Source organism: Mesoplodon mirus (assembly GCF_964341445.2).
Source record: "Mesoplodon mirus genome assembly, chromosome: 4".
In the NCBI taxonomy this organism is placed as follows: domain Eukaryota; kingdom Metazoa; phylum Chordata; class Mammalia; order Artiodactyla; family Ziphiidae; genus Mesoplodon; species Mesoplodon mirus.
The window spans coordinates 142,013,371-142,033,843 of record NC_138979.1 but is presented as its reverse complement, the minus strand read 5'-3'; positions in this window follow the sequence as shown (position 1 = coordinate 142,033,843).

Below are 20,473 nucleotides of genomic sequence, written 5' to 3'. Positions count from 1 at the left end.
GTGCTCAATTTGGTGTCAGAGATTTCCAATTCCTTGCACCTAAGCACATGTCCTCAACAAACAAATAGCACTGGGACAGAATTCTCTAGCAGGCTGTGGAGACTTAATTACCTCAACTCAGTGGTCTTCGCGCTGTAGAGAGCATCCCGGATACTTGGCAGCATTAACATTCCTGGAATTGTATTTGGCCGGCCTTTGTGAAGGAGTTGAATACTGCCTCATTAGCTCAGGCTCGTGGGGCATTTGTGTCTCTGACAACAGTTTAATTATGGACATTGTTTACTGATCAGTATTACATTGACAGACTAGAGGGCTAATCTGAAGATTAACACAATAGCTTGTTTTCATTTTATTCCTTCAGCCAGTGAATGTAAGAGTTAAACAAACCTGTTTTTGTAGCCCTTGTTTTCCATAATAAGATTGGGGGACATATTCTGAAGCATTTAAGGGTGTCTACATCTTTCTTCTTTAGTTTAATTTAGCCTGGAAGGATCCAAAGAAAGAAATGACAGCTTTTGGAAATACTAAGGTTGGAAAACCAAAAGATCCAAGGGACAGGCTAGTTAAGACAACTGAATTTAGGAAACTTTGTACTGAGCCTTTGTCAGTTCCTGTAAAAACCTTTTCCCAGAGGTCAATAGTTATTTGAGATTCTTAGGGGTGAATGTGACAGAAGTTTGAAGAACAGAATTAAAAATTTCCCTTTATGTATATTTGCATAAATTACATTTGTAATTGAAGATTCAGCCTGCTTCGACTTAGCACTTTGAGAACTGGGAGTACAAAGCATTGTGAAAACATTTTTTGTTGAGGAGAATAGAACGGGTCATTTTCAGACTCTGGAACGTCAGGGCTAATTCTGAGATACCTGTATGGAAGTGTTTCTGTGATGACAAGTTTTGTTGAATTAAGGAAATAGCCTTGAACATTTAAAGGCTTAATCCCTCCAACCTCTCAAATAACGGAGCAGAGTAGCAGTTGGAAAACTCAACTTTGCAAAAGTCAGATTTGTCCTCAGGACAGAGGAGGGTGGAGCATGGGAGGTGGCAGTGAGTGTAGCCCAGATCTTGGAGCCAGAGCTGGGATTGTCTTGACTGTCCCATTGGCTGGGTGGCAAGCTTCTGGAGGTGAATGAAAAAGTCAAGAGGAAGCAGATGGACTTCACCTCATAGGTGTAGTCAGAACCCCTGGGCCCCAAGTCCCCTGGGAACAGGCTTGTGTTTCAAAAAAGCCTTGACCACACTGTCCCTTGGAGGCAGGGATCCCCGACTCCACTGACTGAAACAGGAAGAGGCGTGAAAATCCCTTTGGTCCTCACTACCATTAGTGACCAGGAGGGTTCCACCTGGTGCTGGGGACCCTGAATATTTGCTTGACTGGGCAAAAGGTGAGAAAGCTGGCACTCTAGGAGCCATACCAGCTGGTTGATGAGGGTTGTTTGCCCTGGTAAACTTTGTTTTCATGTTTTTCAACAGAATTAGTAAACACCCTGAAAATGACTTCACATGAAAATCTAGATTTCTGGTGAATCATTGGAGGCTCTGAAAGCAGGGCCAGCATTTTCACAAGGAGGTAAGGGTCTCCCCTCCCCACTCTCCCGGGGGCTGGATATGTGCTCTCCTATCCCCACAGCCCACCCCAGCCATTCAGCGTTGGAGCCCCAGGAGTGGGGCCTCTGGTGGGTGATTGGGTCACTCAGGTCCCGCCTGGCCCCAGGCACATATTGTACACCAGGGGATTTGTGGAACCCAGGAGGCCCCTCTCACACAGGTACTGGCTGTTGACAATTAGAGGATGTTCTTTAGGTAAGAGTTTTCTTCTCCCTTTCAGAATGTAATAATACTTTGGTGGAGATGTCCATTAAGTCACTCATACTCTTGTGACTAGTGTGAATTAACTTGTCAGATGGCACCCAAGAGTAGGAGAAGGGTGTCTGTAAGGAGGAAAAGAGGAGGAATAAGCCTCAAGGAATAGTCCTGTCATCGTTTTGCCATTTGGTTGAGGACAAAGTCTGAGCAGAAAACACGACAGAACTGACTCCCCCAAATCCATTAGTCTGAAGCCTTGTTCCAGGCAAGTGAGTAAGAGGAAAGTGTCTTGAGGCCCGCTATAGACTGAATGTTTGTGTCCCCTCAGAATCCGTATGTTGAAACCTAACCCCCAAGGTGCTGGTATTTGGATGTGGGGCCTTTGGGAGGAGATTAGGTCATGGGAGCATGAATGGGATTAGTGCCTCTATAAAAGAGACCCCAGAGAGCTCCCTCACCCCTTCCACTGTGTGAAGAGCTAAAAGATGGTCCTCTGTAAACCAGGAAGCAGGTTCTCACCAGACACCAAATATGCTGGCATTTTGAGTTTGAACTTCCCATCCTCCAGAACTGTGGAAATAAATTTCTGTTGTTTATAAGCCACCCAGTTTATGGTATTTTGGTTATAGCAGCCATAACAGACTAAGCTAAGGCCTACGGAAGTCTTACTGCCTCCTGTTAATAGAGATATTAGAACTGTTCTACTTTCTTAGGTTTCTGGAGTATTTCAAGAGGAGGGAGAGAGTTATAGGGTAAGTATAAAGGAAATAATTGTGCAGATATTTTGAGCAATGTCATTATATATCACCTCTATCCAGCCACTTAAGAGCAAAGATGACTATTTTAACTTCATCTCCTCTTAACTCTCCATCCAGGAGAGGTACTAAAGGTGGTAGGCCAGAGGCAGGGACCTAGAGTAAGGAGGGGAAAGAAAAGGACTTGGGTGGTCCCCACCTTTGAACCCTTGAGTGCTGGCCCCGAAGAGCAGCCACCCAGGCCTTGCCCCAGCATCTCCTGGAACAGTGTTTTTCCCACTTAGAATAAGGAGTCTCAGAATCCCTTATTTGATTCAGTCAATCCACACGGTGTGATTCAGCTTCTAAGAAGAATAAATCAACATTTTAAAGCCGGCCTGGATTTATTGTAAACAGCCTCTTTCCACTAAAAATGGCCTGCAGTGTGATTTGGCCCAGGGCTAGGATGGCGGCTCCATTTTGGAGATACATTTGCCTTTAAAATAACACAGCCTCGAGGAAGCGCACCTCATTGTTGGCCGTGGGCATGTTTTCTTAGGAATCTGAAAGAACTTCTCTCTGAGTCACCTTAGCTGCTCCCTCTGAGTCATTTCTGAGACTCAGCTTGAGGAGGAGCAGGACAGAGAAGCAGGTGCTGGAAAAGCTGGGGCAGACTGCAGTGGCTGTGACCCAGTCACACTGCTCTGCCTGCCTTGACCTGGGGCCGTGGACCCAGACCTTCTTCTCTGGCTTCCAGAAAACTCCTGGAAGACACTCACCCTATCTACTGGGAGGGAGTAGACAAGATTTCCTTACAGTGCAAGCTTGTGTGGTGTATACACTGCACGTGGCACTGTAGCTTTTCCAAGATTGCCAGGCCTGATCCTTTGTCTTTGAGGCTGGTCTCAGGCAGATGGGGCCTTTATCTGCAGCACCTGTGTCCTCTGTCACCAGCACGGGGGGCTGCCTGCATTCCCCTGCTTGTCCATTAGGTGTACATGGATTTGGGCCTCCTAGGGTCCTAGTGGAACTGGTGCCCTGTCCCTCTTCCCTCTTTGCTGGTGAACCAGAAGGCTCCATAGGCCTAGCCTCTACTTGACAGCTGCTCAGGCATGTTTCAAAGGTGTCACCTACATGGTGAGATTTCTCACTGGAAATGTGTATTTGTAGCTTTATGGTCCCCTGGAATAAGAATAGGTGCATTCTAAGTTTTGCTTTACTATTTGCTAGTTTGGTGAACTTTGGCAAATTAACTGAACTGTTCTAAACCTCACTTTCCCTGACTGTGTAGTGGAGATTGTAATTGTGGTAACTATGGCTTGCTTCACTCACTGACAGTACCTCCCTCGTTTCATAGGGTTGTTGTGAGGATTAAATGAAATATATTTCTGTGAAGTACTTGTCAGGGTACCTAAAGCCCCTTGAGTGTTTAGTAACTGCTAATATTGTTATGTCGTCTATGGGTGTGTTGGCTAAGAATATGCACTTTTAAGCATACGGGGGTGTGAGTTATTGAAAAACCTAATAGCTGCCGTGAGTGTCCGAGCCTTTAAAATTGGACCTGGCCTCAAGTCCTCCTGGCAGGTCTCTTACGCTGACCTCATGCTGGTCTGAGCAGGAAGTTTGTCGCTGGCAAAGGGAAGGGCTTGTCTCCCACAGGCTCATGGGTATCTCTGGAGGGAGTTTCCAAATTCACCAGCCAGTCTTCGGCCAGCTTGCTGGACCCAGGCTGCAGCAGTAATTTGACTTAAACTATTTGGATCACTGCTACCTTCTGCACCCTTGGACAAATTAAAAGCAGTGTATACACAGAACTCTTTGGCCCATGTTCACAAGCTGAGCCAAATTCAGAGTTGAAGGTTAGACACGAAATAGCAGACAGAAGGAAGGCAGACAGGCACTCACACCTGGCTGCTAGGAATGAACAAAACAGATGCCCGGAAAGTCAAGAAGAATTCGTATGTGAACGCAGAGTCTTATGGATTTACCATTTTGACTCCAGCAGCTCCTAGAAGACTTTCAAAGTGAGGGAGTGCCCCCTTAGGAGTGCTGCAGCAGTCGGGCACCTGCGTGGGAAGCCACACCCGGTCATTCCTGGGAGGGAGGACTCTGATTTATGGAGAGAGGGATTCTGAGCTCAGCTGCATTTTTTGTGGCTGGGATCAAAAGAGCTTTCTCAGTGACCACAGATCACATCCTGGGAATCCTCCCTAGACAGAACATTCTTAAGAATGAATGCGGCCTTGGCCACAGCCCATGGGGTGAAGTAAGTCTGGGAGGATGCCATTTTTGATACCCTAAAACAAAGGTTTTATGTACCCCCAAACAAGAGACCTGCAGATTTGGGGAAAGTTATAATCTTCCTTCCTTGCCCAAGGGAAACCTGTTTGGTGGAAAGTGAGCTAAACTGAAGTTTTATCTTGACAAATTACTTCACTTTTGGGGGATGAGTTTATTCATCTGTGAAATGGGAATGTTGGATTAGAATCAGAGGAGCTGTTTGGTTTTTTTTTTGCGATACGCGGGCCTCCCACCGTTGTGGCCTCTCCCGTTGTGGAGCACAGGCTTCGGACATGCAGGCTCAGCGGCCATGGCTCACGGGCCCAGCCGCTCTGCGGCATGTGGGATCCTCCCAGACCGGGGCACGAACCCACGTCCCCTGCATCGGCAGCCGGACTCCCAACCACTGCGCCACCAGGGAAGCCCCAGAGGGACTGTTTTTAGGCAGTTTGTTACAGTCCTCACTACTCCCTATTGCCTCACGTGTGGCTTGCTGCTCTCATTTACAGTACCTCTCCAACCCCATTAAAATTTTGAATTTACAGTTTCTGGACTAGAAAATCTCTAAGCCCCACCCCACTCCCCCACTCCCCAGCTATACAATTCCTGAAAATCAAAGTTGTGCATAGATCTTAGAACATTGGATTATCTGGCAGGATGCTTATGTGTCTTTTGGAGTAGTAGTAGGAGACAACAGACACTAGGGTCAGGCATGGGGTGCCTGTTGATGGATGGAATTGCCTGTCTGGCAATTCCAAAGCAGAGAGGAGCATCCATGCTAAGTGGGAAAACGTGTGTACAGGGTTGACACACCCAAGATGTTTCACTGTTTGCTTTTCCAGAGTATTTTCAAGAGTTGGCTTGCTCACTTGTTCCAGGGCAACTTGTCCTTGAAAGGGTCAGCAAAGTCGTGCTTTCTCCTCTAGTGGGGTGTGTAAGCCTGGAGGAGAGAAGAAAGGGATGAGGAATGCTGGGATTCTTTCTGCCAGCCAATACCATTTATGTAATTCTCAGTTGCCTAAATCTGTAATGAGAAGAAAAAAAACTGCTCAGTATAACTGGAGCGCCAAATCCCCTTCTGGAAGATAGAAGACATACTGTACCCAAAATGAGCTAGTGTAAGGCAGAGGGGGCTGCGCAGCCCTCCCTTTGTTTTTATTCCATTCTTGACAAAGTCACAGCCAAGAATTTTGCTTGATGAAGAAATAATTGTATCATACTTGTAAGTATATAGAGATAGCACCAGCCATATTTAAAGGACTATTAGCACAAATGCAAATATTTATATCTGCTTTGTGGGTTCTATACCTGGCACAATAGCTTGAAGTTGTACTTAGGTAAGAATCCTGCACATAAGAGCAAAGTTGATGCTTTGCTTAATTAGAGATTTCTCTCCTGTCCTTCCTAATGGACTGAGCATTTGATAATTATGGGGTGCTGATAACTTGGCTTTACTTCCTAGCATGGGGCTAAGAGAAGAGGTGTCGGGGAGAGGACTGGGCTGGTGGGGAAGACCATTGTAGAGTAATGAGAGTATGATATGATAAAGGGCTCCTAGCTCACAATATTATATCCAAAACCCAAGGAAAAATAATACTCTGAATACCAAACCATCAGCTGAGAGATAGGATCTCTGTCATAGACTAGGAACATTGGAAAGAAGAATAAGTATGTCTCTACATTTAACCTTATTTGTATTAGTACATTTGTCTTACAGCCCTCTTTCTGCAAAGAGAACTCAAGGAAGAATCAAGGAGAACTGAAAGAAAATCAAGGAAGGTGGGCTATCCATTTGGAAAGTGGGCTCTGATAAATACCAGAATAGAGCTACAGGGTCCCTTAGAGATTCTAGCAATCCAGTGTATTAGAAAAGATCCTTCCAAAGTAGGCGGCCCATAATACAGCTAAGTGTCTATATTATTCCTGGGGCTTAGAGAGACTCTGAATGTGGAGGAAACTTTTACTTTTCTGATGAAAAGCTCTTTCAAAAAAATAAAATAAAATGGTTATATTAACTTATAGGGATTTAGATAAATTAGTCACTCATCTAACTTATATATACAGCTTATTAATGTAGTTTTACATACGTATGCAAAAATCACATATCATGTAAAATGAGTTAAATTAGAAATATTGCATTTTTCGCTCTCACAGTTTATGAAACGAATTTATTAAAAGTTTTCATCTGTGTATGTGGCATCCAGGCCTTTTTTCTGAGTCCTCTTCTGACACCATTGGACATAGCAAGTAATCCTCACCTCTGTTTCAAACACAGCTGTGTTTGAATCTGTTTATCCTAAGCCACAGTTAGTCATTTACATAACATTAGGGAGTTATTTTGTTTCTCATTCATTTTTTTACTGGTATAGTTGAGATCACCACAGTGTAACTTTTACTCCATGACTTTTTCCTTACTCATAAGTTTAAGACATTACTCTATGAGTTTTAAAAGTGGTCCTTTTTTTTTCAAAGTTCCTTTTCCGTGACACATACTTGCGATTAATTTGGGCTAAATTTCTTTCTCTTTTTTTTTTTTTTTTTTTAAAAAAAAGCAGCTTTATCAGTTGACCTCCATAAATATCCCAGATTAATTCTGATTATATTCTATTAAATCTAATCATTTATTTTTTGATTAAATAATGTAATTGAGAGCATGCTCTATAATATAAATGTTCCCTGCTCCTACACGCACATGGCCTCCCCCATTATCAACATCCCCACCAGAGTGGTACATTTGTTACAATTGATGAATCTATATTGACACGTCATAATCATCCCAACTCCATAGTTTACATTATGGATCATTCTTGGTGTTGCACATTCTGTGGGTTTGACAAATGTATAATGGCACCATCATTATGATATCATAAAGTATATTTTCACCTCCTTAAAAATCCTCTGTGCTCGACCACTTCATTCCTCCCTATCAATCCTTGGCAACCACTGATCTTTTTATTGTCTCCTTAATTTTGCCTTTTTCTAGAATGTCACATAGCTGGAATCATATAATACATAGACTTTTCGGATTGGCTCCTTTCATTTAATAATAAGCATTTAAGGTTTCTCCGTGTCTTTTCATGGCTTGATAGTTCATTTCTTTTTAGCACTGAATAATATTCCATTGTTTGGATATACCACAGTTTATCCATTCACCTACCGAAGGATGTCTTGGTTGCCTCCAAGTCTTGGCCATTATGAATAAAGCTACTGTAAACATTTGTGTACAGGTTTTTGTGTGGACATAAGTTTTCAATTCATTTGAGTAAATACCAAGGAACGTGATTGCTAGATCGTATGGTAAGAGTATGTTTAGTTTTGTAAGACCTGCCAAACTGTCTTCTAGAATGACTACACCATTTTGCATTCCCACCAGTGATGAGAGTTCATGTTACTCCACATTCTTGCCAGCATTTGGTGTTGTCACTGTTGCGGATTTTGCCCATTCTAATAGGTGTATAGTGGTGTGTCATTGTTGTTTAATTTGCATTTCCCTGATGACATATAATGAGGAATATCTTTTCATATGCTCGTTTGCCATCTGTACATCTTCTCTGGTGAGGTATCTGTTAAGGTCTTTGGCCCATTTGTTAATCAGATTGCTTACTTTCTTTTGCTGAGCTTTAAGAGTTCTTTGGATAACAGTCCTTTATCAGATGGAACTTTTGTAAATATTTTCTCCCAGTTTATGGCTTGTCTTCTCATTCTCTTGACCTTGTCTTTCACTGAGCAAAAGTTTTAAATTTTGATGAAGTCTAGCTTATCAATTATTTCTTTCATGGATCATGCCTTTGCTGTTGTATCTGAAAAGTCATTGAACATCCCAAGGCTATCTAGGTTTTCTCCTATGTTATCTTCTAGGAGTTTTATAGTTTTGTATTTTACATTTAGGTCTTTAATTAATTTTGAGTTAATTTTTGTGAAGGGTGTAATGTTTGTGTCTAGATTCATTTTTTTTTTTTGTATGAAAAAGAAAAGACTATCATCTCTGCTCCACTGTGTTGCCTTCACTCCTTTATTAAAGATCAGTTGATTACATTTATGTGGATCTATTCTGGTCTCTCTAATCTGTTCCATTGATCTAGTTGTCTATTCTTTAATACCACCCTGTCTTGATTACTGTGGCTTTGTAGTAAGTCCTGAAGTCAGATAATGTCAGTCCTCCAACTTTGTTCTGCTCTTTCAATACTGAATTGTAATTCTGGGTCCTTTGCTTCTCTGCGTAAACTTAAGGATTAGTTTGTTGATATCCACAAAATAACTTGCTGGGATTTTGATTAGGATTGAATGGAATCTATAGATCAAGTTGGGAAGAACTAATATCTTGAAAATATCGAGTCTTCCTATCCATGTAAATGAAATATTTCTCCATTTATTTAGTTCTCCTTTGATTTTGTTTATTAAAGTTTTGAAGTTTTCCTCATATATATCTTATACATATTTTGTTAAATTTATACCCAAGTATTTCATATTCTGAGTGCTAATGTAAATGGTAATGTATTTTTAATTTTAAATTTTATTTGTTCATGGCTGCCATATAGGAAAGTGGTTTACTTTTGTATATTACTTCTCAATCTGTATGCCTTTTATTTCCTTTCCTTGTCTTGTTACATTAGCCAGAACTTTCAGTAAGATGTTGAAAAGGGGTGGTGAGAGAGAACATCCTTGCCTTGCTCCTGATCTTAGTGGGCAAGCTTCAAGTTTTTCATCATTAAGTATGATGTTAGCTGTAGGTTTTCTTTGTAGATTTTTTTTTAATCAAGTTGAGGAAGTTCCCCTATATTCCTAGTTTACTGAGAGTTTTTTATCATGAATGGGTGTTGGGTTTTGTCAAATGCTTTTTCTGTATCTGTTGTTATATACAATCTATTTAATATTGTATATAATCATATGATTTTTCTTTTTAACCTGTAGATGTGATGGATTATATTAATTGATTTTTGTAAGTTGCATACCTGGGATAAATCTGTACTTGGTTGTGGTATATAATTCTTTTTATACGTTGTTGCATTTGAGTAACTTGTTTTTAATCCAGTGTTTCCAAATCGATTTCATTCCAGAATGCTTTACGCAAAGCAACTATTAACATTTTGTGTAGCAATGGTTCTCTGGTACTCACTTACCTCTCTCTCTCTGTCAAGAAAAAGTGCAGAGAAAGGAATGCGAAGGAGAGATATTTCATAGAACCTGGGAAGGTCCTCAAGGTCTTTAGGGCATTTTCAGAGACAGCTAAGAAGAAGAACAATGTACGAAATCAAGCATCAGCGGAAATTTCCCTGGTAAAGGGGGCTCTTATTATTTTGTATGCTCCTCTAGGGCATTTGGGTATGCCAGGTGTGTATGTCCATGAGGTCTATGGAGCTCCATCCTGACGAGACCTCATTACTCATGAGAAGGCAGGGGCAAAGGTGATAAGTGAGGGAGGATTCCAAGTGTTCTGTGGGTTGACATCACTCAAATTATCTATTATTTTTGAACCAAGATTCTCCCCACTCCCCAACCCTAGTCTCAACAGAACTGGTACCCAATTCCTGGAGAAAGGGAATTTTGGAAACAGTATTCAATTGCATGGCTGCCCTTTTTTTGTGTGTGTGACTTGATGAAAAATTTTAAACCTTGTGGGAGGAGAGACCTTTCCCTATCATGGCCCAGCCACCAGCCATGGCAGAAGAGTGACTGGCGTTACACAACCCTGGGTGACTTCACCAGGCAGGGAGTGCTAAGAGCACACCTTCAGCTAGGAAGGATTAACATCACAAGCCAGCCATGTGGAGAGCACAGGATGACAAGAAGGAGAATGGATTCCAGGGGACAGCCAAGAGGAGGGCTAAAATGGTAGACAAGGAGCCCTGGTGAGACATCAGGAAGATCCTTGGGCAGGAAGGAGGGTGCTGTGGACTGTGTAAGCCAGACCCATAGCTATACATGTTTCTTCAGGTCACCCTGAAACTGACATGTCTATGATAGAAGTCCCCAAATCTGTGACCAAGAAACCTTGGGTAACCGTTGAAAAAAATGCCATGGGCAGCACCCCATGGATATTCAGAATCAGTAGAGAAGATGACCTGAATCCATTTTTAACAAGCTCCCTAGGTGATTTTGATGGGCATCTGGGTTGAGGGACCACTAATGTGGGGAAGCACAGGTTTTATTTTGAAAATATTTCTTGAATTTAATTCTCTGTTGTGAAATAAACTTAGAGAAAATAAAATACCCTCTCCTAAACTCATAGCACTGTTTATTGAATGCAGAAGTCATCTTAAAAGCAATTAAACAATTGCACTAGCTAGTGAGTGGTTTAAAGAGTCTCTTATTTATCCATTTGCCTGCAGACCTGGGTCCTCCCCCGTTCTCCTCCATTCCCATCCTGTCCCTCATTTGTCCTTGTTTGAGGACTTTTCTCTGCGCTCACCCACGCAAGCCAGGATCCTGCTCTGATGTGTGCAGAATCTCTGCATGTTTGAATCCTTTCTGCCACATCCTCAGAAATAAAACAATTTCTAATTTGTGATTTTAATTTTTCACTCTTGCTTGGATTGTCTACCCTTTGATACTTAACATATAATCCTACTCCTCATTTCTGAGTCATTGAAGTAGAAATGGCCAGGGGGCATTTTTATGTTTTTCATGATAACATTCATGATACCAGAGAGCTGAACTCTGTCCTCAGAGGTCAATTTCATGCACGTCTCACCAGGCAAATCCATCTGAAAGAAGATTCTAGATAAGTGGGAATGCACTGCAAACTCCATACCTCCAATCAGGTAGCTCTGTTTTAGATTTTGTCACTTGCTATGGACAAGTCTTATTTGTTCTGTGTCATTTTGCAGAAGTTTTGGGCAAGATGCTTGGGTCTCGGTTTCTCCATCTGTAAAACGGAGGCAATAATGTAATATTACACGATGTAAACATTTTGCAAAGAATTTTGTGATGCAAGTGTGGCTGGTTCAAGTGTAACTAATCCAAAATGTGTTCATCATTTTAAAATGAAAATCTGCAAAGAACAATTTGATAGGAACTGCATTTTCAATGAGCGGCTTGAGGTCACAGTTCATAAAATAGTCCTGCACCACTTGGGTCGTTTTCTGCAGAATTTGTAAACTGAAGGGATGGAATGCTCTCTGCTGTGTAAATTCTGCATCTGCTATTTCTTACAACTGCTTTCCCTAGGGCATAAATGACCGAAGCAGTGGTTAGTAGAGAAACCAGGTGTGCCTGTTCAAAGGAGGAAAGTAAGTATATTTATGAAAATCATCTCCCCAGCACCCCGGCCCCTCTTCAGGAGAGATTCACAATCCAGGCATCCTTGTGGGCAGAGCCGACTGATGCAGAGCTGGCTCCTTGCATGGATTTTCCAACCTGTAGCTTGGCAAGTTCAGGATGGAGGATTGACCCCTGCCTGCGGCATAAGAGATGCGTGCTTGTTCTCTGTGGTACAGCAGAGTTCCTTTGGTTTTAGCTTACTGAGATTTTTCCAGAGTAAGATAACTGTGCTTGCCTTGGCACATGCTTTTAAAACTTGAACCCTAGAACTTCTCATTGGTAAGTAAGGCAGATGAGGGAAACTGGGTTTTCATTTCATTTGGAAGCTATTTCTTCAAGAACCTAGGGCTATAGAGGATGGCAAGTCAGAGCTAAAGCATAAAGGATCGAAATGTTTAATCTTTCAGGAGCATAACAAACCCTCACAGGGATGCCCAGGCGATGCCTGAAGGTCACATTACCTTGGTAAAGGACCTGGGTTCTATATGGTTTTAACATTTGCAGGATGGAAACTGGATTTTGTCAGTACCTAGGAACTCTTAAAGACTATCTCATTCCCACAAAACGTGAAAGAGATTGTATAAAGTAATGATGGTTTGACTTACACTGAGAAATTATCTAATTGACTGGATACTCTTATTGTCTGGATGGAATATTTATATTAACTTACAACAAGAAATATAACTACCAATTATACCAGGCTTGTATACCAGCTTGCCTAGCACTTCTCTCTGTAGGGGGGCTACAGAGGAAATTAAAATACAATCAGAGGGCTTCCCTGGTGGTGAGCGGTTAAGAATCCGCCTGCCAATGCAGGGGACACGGGTTCGAGTCCTGGTCCGGGAAGATCCCACATGCCGCGGAGCAACTAAGCCCGTGCGCCACAACTACTGAAGCCCGCACGCCTAGAGCCCCTGCTCCGCAACAAGAGAAGCCACAGCAATGAGAAGCCCGCACACCACAACAAAGAGTAGTCCCCACTCACTGCAACTAGAGAAAGCCTGCGCACAGCAATGAAGATCCAATGCAGCCAAAAATAAATAAATAAAAATAAAATAAAATAAATAAATGTATACAAAAAATATATAATGAGAAGATTTCATGTTGAACATGGAGAGTGATCTTGTCAATATTCATATCGAGTGCATCAAGCCATATAACCTGGTGCGTGCCACCTACAGTATCAGATATGCCAGGCAAACTGGATGTTTGAGCCAGGGGTCAGAACCCTTTCTTCCCTGTGTGGTGCTAGAAGTTTCTTGTCACATTTGAATTATCTCATTTTTTTTCTGTATTCTGATGACAAACTCCTCACCCAGTGTTTCTCAAATGTGCCCTATGATTCACTAGTCCTACCTGATTCTTTGGGGAGAAAAAGGACTCTCTGGATGACAAATTCAATGCTGTATGCCATAGCCTCATTTTGTGGGTTCACTATGCTCATTAGCACATTAAAAGTTCTGAGCAGGGCTTCCCTGGTGGCACAGTGGTTGAGAGTCTGCCTGCTGATGCAGGGGACACGGGTTCGCGCCCCGGTCCGGGAAGATCCCACATGCCGCGGAGCGGCTGGGCCCGTGAGCCATGGCCGCTGAGCCTGCGTGTCCGGAGCCTGTGCTCCGCAACGGGAGAGGCCACAACAGTGAGAGGCCCGCGTACAGAAAAAAAAAAAAAAGTTCGGAGCAAACCTGGTTAACTTTGCTTAACCCTACATTTTCCAAACTTACTTGACCAAGGACACTTTCTTTGTAAAGTATCTACTAGCATCCTGAGAAACTAGGTGTTCCAGGGAATATTCTTTGAGAAATGCTTATATAGCCACGAGTGCCACCAACTGGGAAACACTCAAGTTCTCTCTCTTCTTGCATTTTGCCTGGATAACACTCAGAGTTTTGTGGCTGCCTTTCTGTTGTCTCCAGGTTCTCCCTGTAATGATAGAAGACAAAAAAGCAAAGGGAAGCAGGGTAAATCTAAAGAAAGGTAAAATGGTCCTAGGGTGAAATAAGTACAGGAGGCTAGAATGGCTGGCTTCTAAATTTCCTTCTAGTCCTAAATATTTAGGGGATCTAAAGATTCTGGGGAAAGAACATTCCATTATTGGACTTCTATACTTTTTTTTTTTCTTTAACAAATGGAGAAAAATACAACAACTTTGCTTTGTAAGACAGAGAAGATTTTCTGAGAACCTACATGAGTCACTGTGAGATCTTGTTTGTAATGGCTTTTAAGTCTTAGCAGGTGGAGTAGTGGAAAAGGCCAGGCTTGACATTAGAAAATCTGGGTTCAAATCCCAACGCTACTCCAGTGTTACTGTGTAAGTGACTTCAGATTCATCTTTGTCAATTTAAATGGAGATAATGATGTGAGTTCATAAAGTCATTGTAAGGATTAAATAATGGTTGGATAATATCCAATAGTGCTAAGCATGGTTCTAAGTCTTCTACATGCTTGTTTCTTTTTAATCTTCCTAAACAATTCTATGTGGTAGGTATAGCAGAAGCAGAAACTAAGGTGTAGGGAAGTAAAAATCCTGCTCAAGGACACACAGCTGGTAATGGTGGAGCAGGCGTTTGAATCCACAAGTCCATTTTCTTTGCTATAGTATTACATGCAGAAGCCTAGAGTCTAACACATAAGTATTTAATCCATGTTTTAAAATATAATTGATTTTCTTTTCATCTAACATAATTAGCCCATAGCCAGATGGCTGGACTGATTCATGTTAAGTATGAGATTATAGGAAAAGGCAGAGAAAATGATCCTCTAGGGAAGAAAAATCTTAAGCCAGATAAACCTTATATATTGTTAATGTAAAATTTTTACTAGATTATATTTAAGAAGGTCTGCATGATACTTGGAAGTCCCTGCATACAGAGATTTTTGTTTTTGGTTTTGGTTTTGTTCATGTATTATTATACTGGACTGAATGCTCCGTATTGGCAGACTGTGTCATATTTATAGTGCACATTTGTGGTCACCCAACCTTTTGGTGATTTCCCACATTATGAGACCTACCTTTCCAAGGCAGAAGCCAGAACACAGATCTCTCAGATTCCTTTGTGGCCAGGGGTCAGGCCTATGATCTGGGCTCTGTGACATGGTCCATGCAAGGTGGATTTGGAAGTGAGTCATGGAAGAAGACTGCTACATGGAAGGGAATCAGTCTTCTGCTAAGGTTGATGATGGAGATACTCAGGGGAGGTAACAGTGGCGGAGTTCCTAGCCTTCAGTCCTAAGGATCGCAGGCACTGAGTATGGGCGCAGCAGTGTTTTTCTTAGTGAAGTCCCTGTGCTGTGCAGTGTTCCTGGCTGTGTAGCTTCAGGGTTTGGCTGTCTGACTCCTTCTGAGCTACCTAATACCTAATCAATTTCTTTTTTCACTTAAAGTTGCCAGAGTGGATTCTGTTGTTTGATACCACAAATCGTCACTGATACGTTATTTAATTGTAATACCTGACACTCTACCAGGCATAGAATAGACACTCAATGAGTGCTCGATGAATGCTTGCTGATTGCATAAATGGAGGGTAATTATGAAACTGGTGACGTGTGTATGAATCCTGCTATATCTATTAATTTTTTACCTTAGATCTTGATCCCTTGGAAACATTGCCCAGGGATTTGGTATGGGACAATTTTGTTTCTGCCAGTGACTTTGTAGGAGCATTGTAAATATTAATAAGTCCCTTCTTTACTTGGTTTTGAAGGGTTGTAACTGAAGGTATATGGATAAGTTTATACCAGGTTTCCCTCCTCTATAATTATGTGCAGAAGTTTTCCTCATTTCTGCTTGTAAGAAGGAAATTGGAACGTATGAGGTCTGGAGTTAACTTCTGATTTAAAGCTGACATTTTTCTAGTGAATATTCTATCTGCAAATTGCTTTATCCTTTGAGGGATGTTTAACTATGAGTCTCTAAGAGTCCCAGAATGGTTTTTTAATTTGTCATTTTTGTTTCATATTTTAAAATATATTTTACTATTTATAAGGGATTATTCAGAAATTGGTCCAATTTAATGTTGTTTCGTGATAGTTCAGGGAGAGCAGATCCTAGCTTGCCACCCATACTTTAGACCCTGGGAAGCCCCATTAACAAAGTTTTATGCCCAGATAACATTTAAGATTTATCCCAGAAGCTATATAAAGTAGGACATTTATATGTTCGGACAAACTTTCCTTTAGTTTCCTTAACAATTTTATAGTTCTGTTTGAGCATCTGTTGGTTTCTTGGGGACATCCTTGAAGAAGAGCACCTGAATAGAAAAGTCATACGAAATTTTAGATTTGGAATTCAACTCTGAAAGAGGTAGGAGGCCAATGAGTAGCTGGGAAGGAGACTGAAAGATCACATCCCCACCTCCTGTCTCTCTCAGGCCAAAAGGAAGCCAAACTTCCCTGGGAGAACCCACCCACTCCTGTTCTGGTTTCTTTATTAAAGCACGACACCTATGACCTTCTCCAAGAGAAATATCTATCTCCTGGAATTTTAAGGTACCTTCTTTATAATTTGTTTTTTGGTTCAAATAGATGTTAACTATGCGAAATTTCACCAAAAAGAAGTTGTTTTGTGAAGGTTATTTTTCCCCTAAAGACAAAAAAGAACGGATGGCCTCATACTCACTCACACATTAGGATGCTCTTAAGGGTCTGGCTTATCTTCAAACAGGACATTTAAAAGATAAAGTTGACACTCCATTTTAATCCCACCCCCAGCAAAGTCTCATTTTTGTGGCACTTCTCTTTGTCAAGAATCAAGGATAAAATGTGCAAGAAACAGGTTTTTGTTTTTAAAACAACTGCTAAGCAACCACTATCATCCACCGTCTGTTACCAAATTTTGGCCAGATAGTGGCCGGTTGGGTACTTCCAGAAGCTCTCTCCAGAGTTTGGTGCTTTGATCACACAATAATCTTTCAACATCTGTTTATATACCCACTGAGCTGTTTCGCCTCTCATGTTTAAATCTGTTAGTATAACCACAATTTTGTAATTCTGCAAGGGAAGTGTCATGGGAAATAGTGTATCACTGTGCTTATAAAAGAAGTGCAATGGAAATAAATACTAATGCATAATACTTCTTTCTTGGCATATCTAAATTAGACTCTTGCTAATTAGTTAGTCATTTCTTTGGGCTTCACCCCCGGAAGACGCCTCTACTGGCCAGTGGTTGCCATGGAAATCATATTGTGCTTAACTTAAAACTAGGCAGCTGATATGTAGGGCTGGCATGGACAAAAGGTGTTAACTTCACCCACCAGGGCTGTAGAAACGTAAGAGCAATTGCCTCACCCTCACACAATCTTTGTTTCACATAAGTGTGTTCTCTTAGCAAGGCTGAGTATTTTGCCCTGTGGGAAGGGAAAAAGTAGAAATATCCTTTTAATTTTGAGGCATTGAGCATTGACACTTATACTCTCTATTGTAGGACACACTTGATTTAAGGAATCAGTGTTTATACCCCATAGTGTTTGACATGATTATATAAGTATTTAAATTTTCAACCTTGCTGTTCTCCATCAGGATTGCACTTTGGGCTTTCCCTTAAAACCAAAGATCAGATTTTAAAATATGTGTATATATTATCATCACAGGTGATGTGATATACATTATATCATATAATACACATATATAACACTAATATTTTAGTATATATGTTCAATCTATTTTTTGTGCTTGGGTATATTTACATGAGTACACTTGTGTGTATTGACAAATCATTATACTATACTTGCTGTTTTGTAATTTTTGTTTTTCCATCATATCTCAAACATTTTCTGTTTTGTTAAATATCTTTTTAAAAATATAATACTCTAGTATAAGCATGTACCACACTTTATTTAGCCAGTCCCTAAGTGTTGGACATTTAGTTGTTTTTTAGGTATATTAAAAGTACACACTCCTTATGTGTAAATCTTTGGATTCATCTCTGGTTAGGTTCTTGGGATAAATTCCTAGAAATGTAATTATAAGTCAAATGGTATACACGTTTTGACACATTGCTAAACTGCCTCTAAAAGGTTGAACCAAACTGCACACTTACTCATATTTTTATATATGTTGGGTTCTCTCTGCTTGTATATACTGGTTATTATTATTTTTAAATCCTTATCCATTTCATAGGCAAAAAAGAAAGTATCTCATTGTTTTTAGACTTGTATTTTGAGGTGTGATAGTCTTATCTTCTGTTATGATTCCTAGAAACTCTTTTAAAAATATTTTTATTTATTTATTTTTTAATATTTATTTTTATTGTTTTATTTGGCTGCGTCCAGAGTGCATAGGCTCCGTAGTTTGTGGCACGCAGGCTCACTAGTTGTGGAGTGCGGGCTTAGCTGCCCTGCAGCATGTGGGAACCTAGTTCCCCGACCAGGGATCGAACCCGCGTCCCCCACATTGGAAGGTGGATTCTTTACCACTGGACCACCGAGGGATGTCCCCCTAAAAACTCTTAGTTCCTCCTACTTAACTTGTTTTAAAATGGACAGACACTGTAGCGTTTGAAATACAGTAAAATTTGTGTATGGAAGTTTAAAGCTATGGTTGAGTAGAGAATTCACAGTTCCGTGGATGTCCAACTGTTGTAATAAATACAGGCTGCTTCTTTGGTCATATAAAATGGACCACTTTATCTAATATTGTTTCTTAACGTGGATCTTAGAAATGTGCCATATAATCAGTAAGCTCCATGGGAAATTATGTGGAGATTTACAGGGTTACCACTTGAGGAGATATATCTGTGAATTCAAGGATATATTAAAATTGGCTAAATCCAGGTACCAGGTAAGCAGCGTTCAAAAGGAACATAACACCCGTCAGAACACATTTCTGTGTTCCTCCTTTCATCATTAAGACTTTGGAACGTACATATGTGCACAGGCTTTTTTGAAGTAAAACTATGGTGTTTCTGAACAAAATGTAAGCAGAGGCACTTGGGGGTCAGCTCTTCATCTCCTATGGTTTCTACTGTGGCCTGAAGGACAGGAAGATAAATCATTATCCAGTTTTGTCAAATAATGAAATCATTGAAAGGTAGCTAGAGAATGCAAACAGATTCTCTAAAAGCCAGGGGATGTATGCTTTTGTTAGAGCTCTGAGAGATCAACCTGCAGACCTCTGTTAGGAATCAAACAGATGGCTAGTGGATAAGCGACCACCACATTTGGACAAAAAGGGAGCAATTCTTGCCCTTATCATAACACACCACCTCTGGCTTCTTTCCTTGACCAGCCCCTACTTCTCCATCAAAAGAAAAAAATTAAAAAAGCAGACTTAGTCCCTTCTCTGTGCTCTCTTGTGCATAGCTTTATGTTGGCATTGGCTTACCATGTATACTTTGTAAGTCTATTTTCATTAGTCTGCCCAGATACTATATATACATCTCACCCATTTTTCGACCTCAAGTCCCTAACACAGTACTTGGTACATACAGGCACCAGTATTTGCATGATCTTTCAGTGATAAGGTTATCAGTCTTGGGCTCCTTTGTATATTGACCAGGAAGGCAGCGTAGAGCACAGAGGAGGCACAGGCTCTGCTAGGCCTGAGTAGCTCTGGGAAACTGCTGTATTTCACCTTAGACTCAAGGCCTGCATCATCCTTTGGGACTTTGATTTTTTGCGACCAGTTTTCCCTGCTACTATTGAAATCATAGGGGTTGTGGTTTTAAAACAATTCTTATTGATACCTGTTTGATACTAACAATACAAAAGGAGCAGATATTTTGAGAATTTATTTAAATCTAGCATGACGTGATGGCTTTTGGGTTATCTGTAACTTCAAAGGATGGGAAGGGACTATCGCAAGGAATTGCGAGCATTTCTGTTATTCTTTTAAGGAGTCTGCTGTGTTCGAAATCGTCTGTGGAGTCTAAGTGATCTATGCAGCACAGTGTTCTCAGTTCCTGTGAGAAGTGCAAGATGGCTTTTATGTAAAGCCTACATTTTTGACTTTAGTTTACCTGGGAAATGCCACTGATAGCTCAAATAAGCAGCAAAGGGACTAAAAAAAATGCACAGATTTTGTTATTTCAAAACAGACATGCAATTTCAGTTTAAAATAGTTTGTTTCAACAATACTTTGCTACATTCCATAAGGCTTTCAGATGCTGATTATTCTCTACTAAAAATTGTTTTCTATTAAAAATAATCAAAGATGACTATTCTTTATAAGTGGGTACATAGAAGACATTCAGTAGATACATATATTTATTTCCAAGTCTCAAACCTGCAGGTAAAGAATCATTAAAGTTTAATTTTGGTTAGAAAGACAGATAAAACAATAGGCTGTTACTAGGCTTTGGTTTACTTCTGAGTAATGAATATGTACCAGATAAATATGATCCTCTTGAAAACTATATGTAAGCATTTCTCTACTTTTGTATTTACTGTAGCCCAG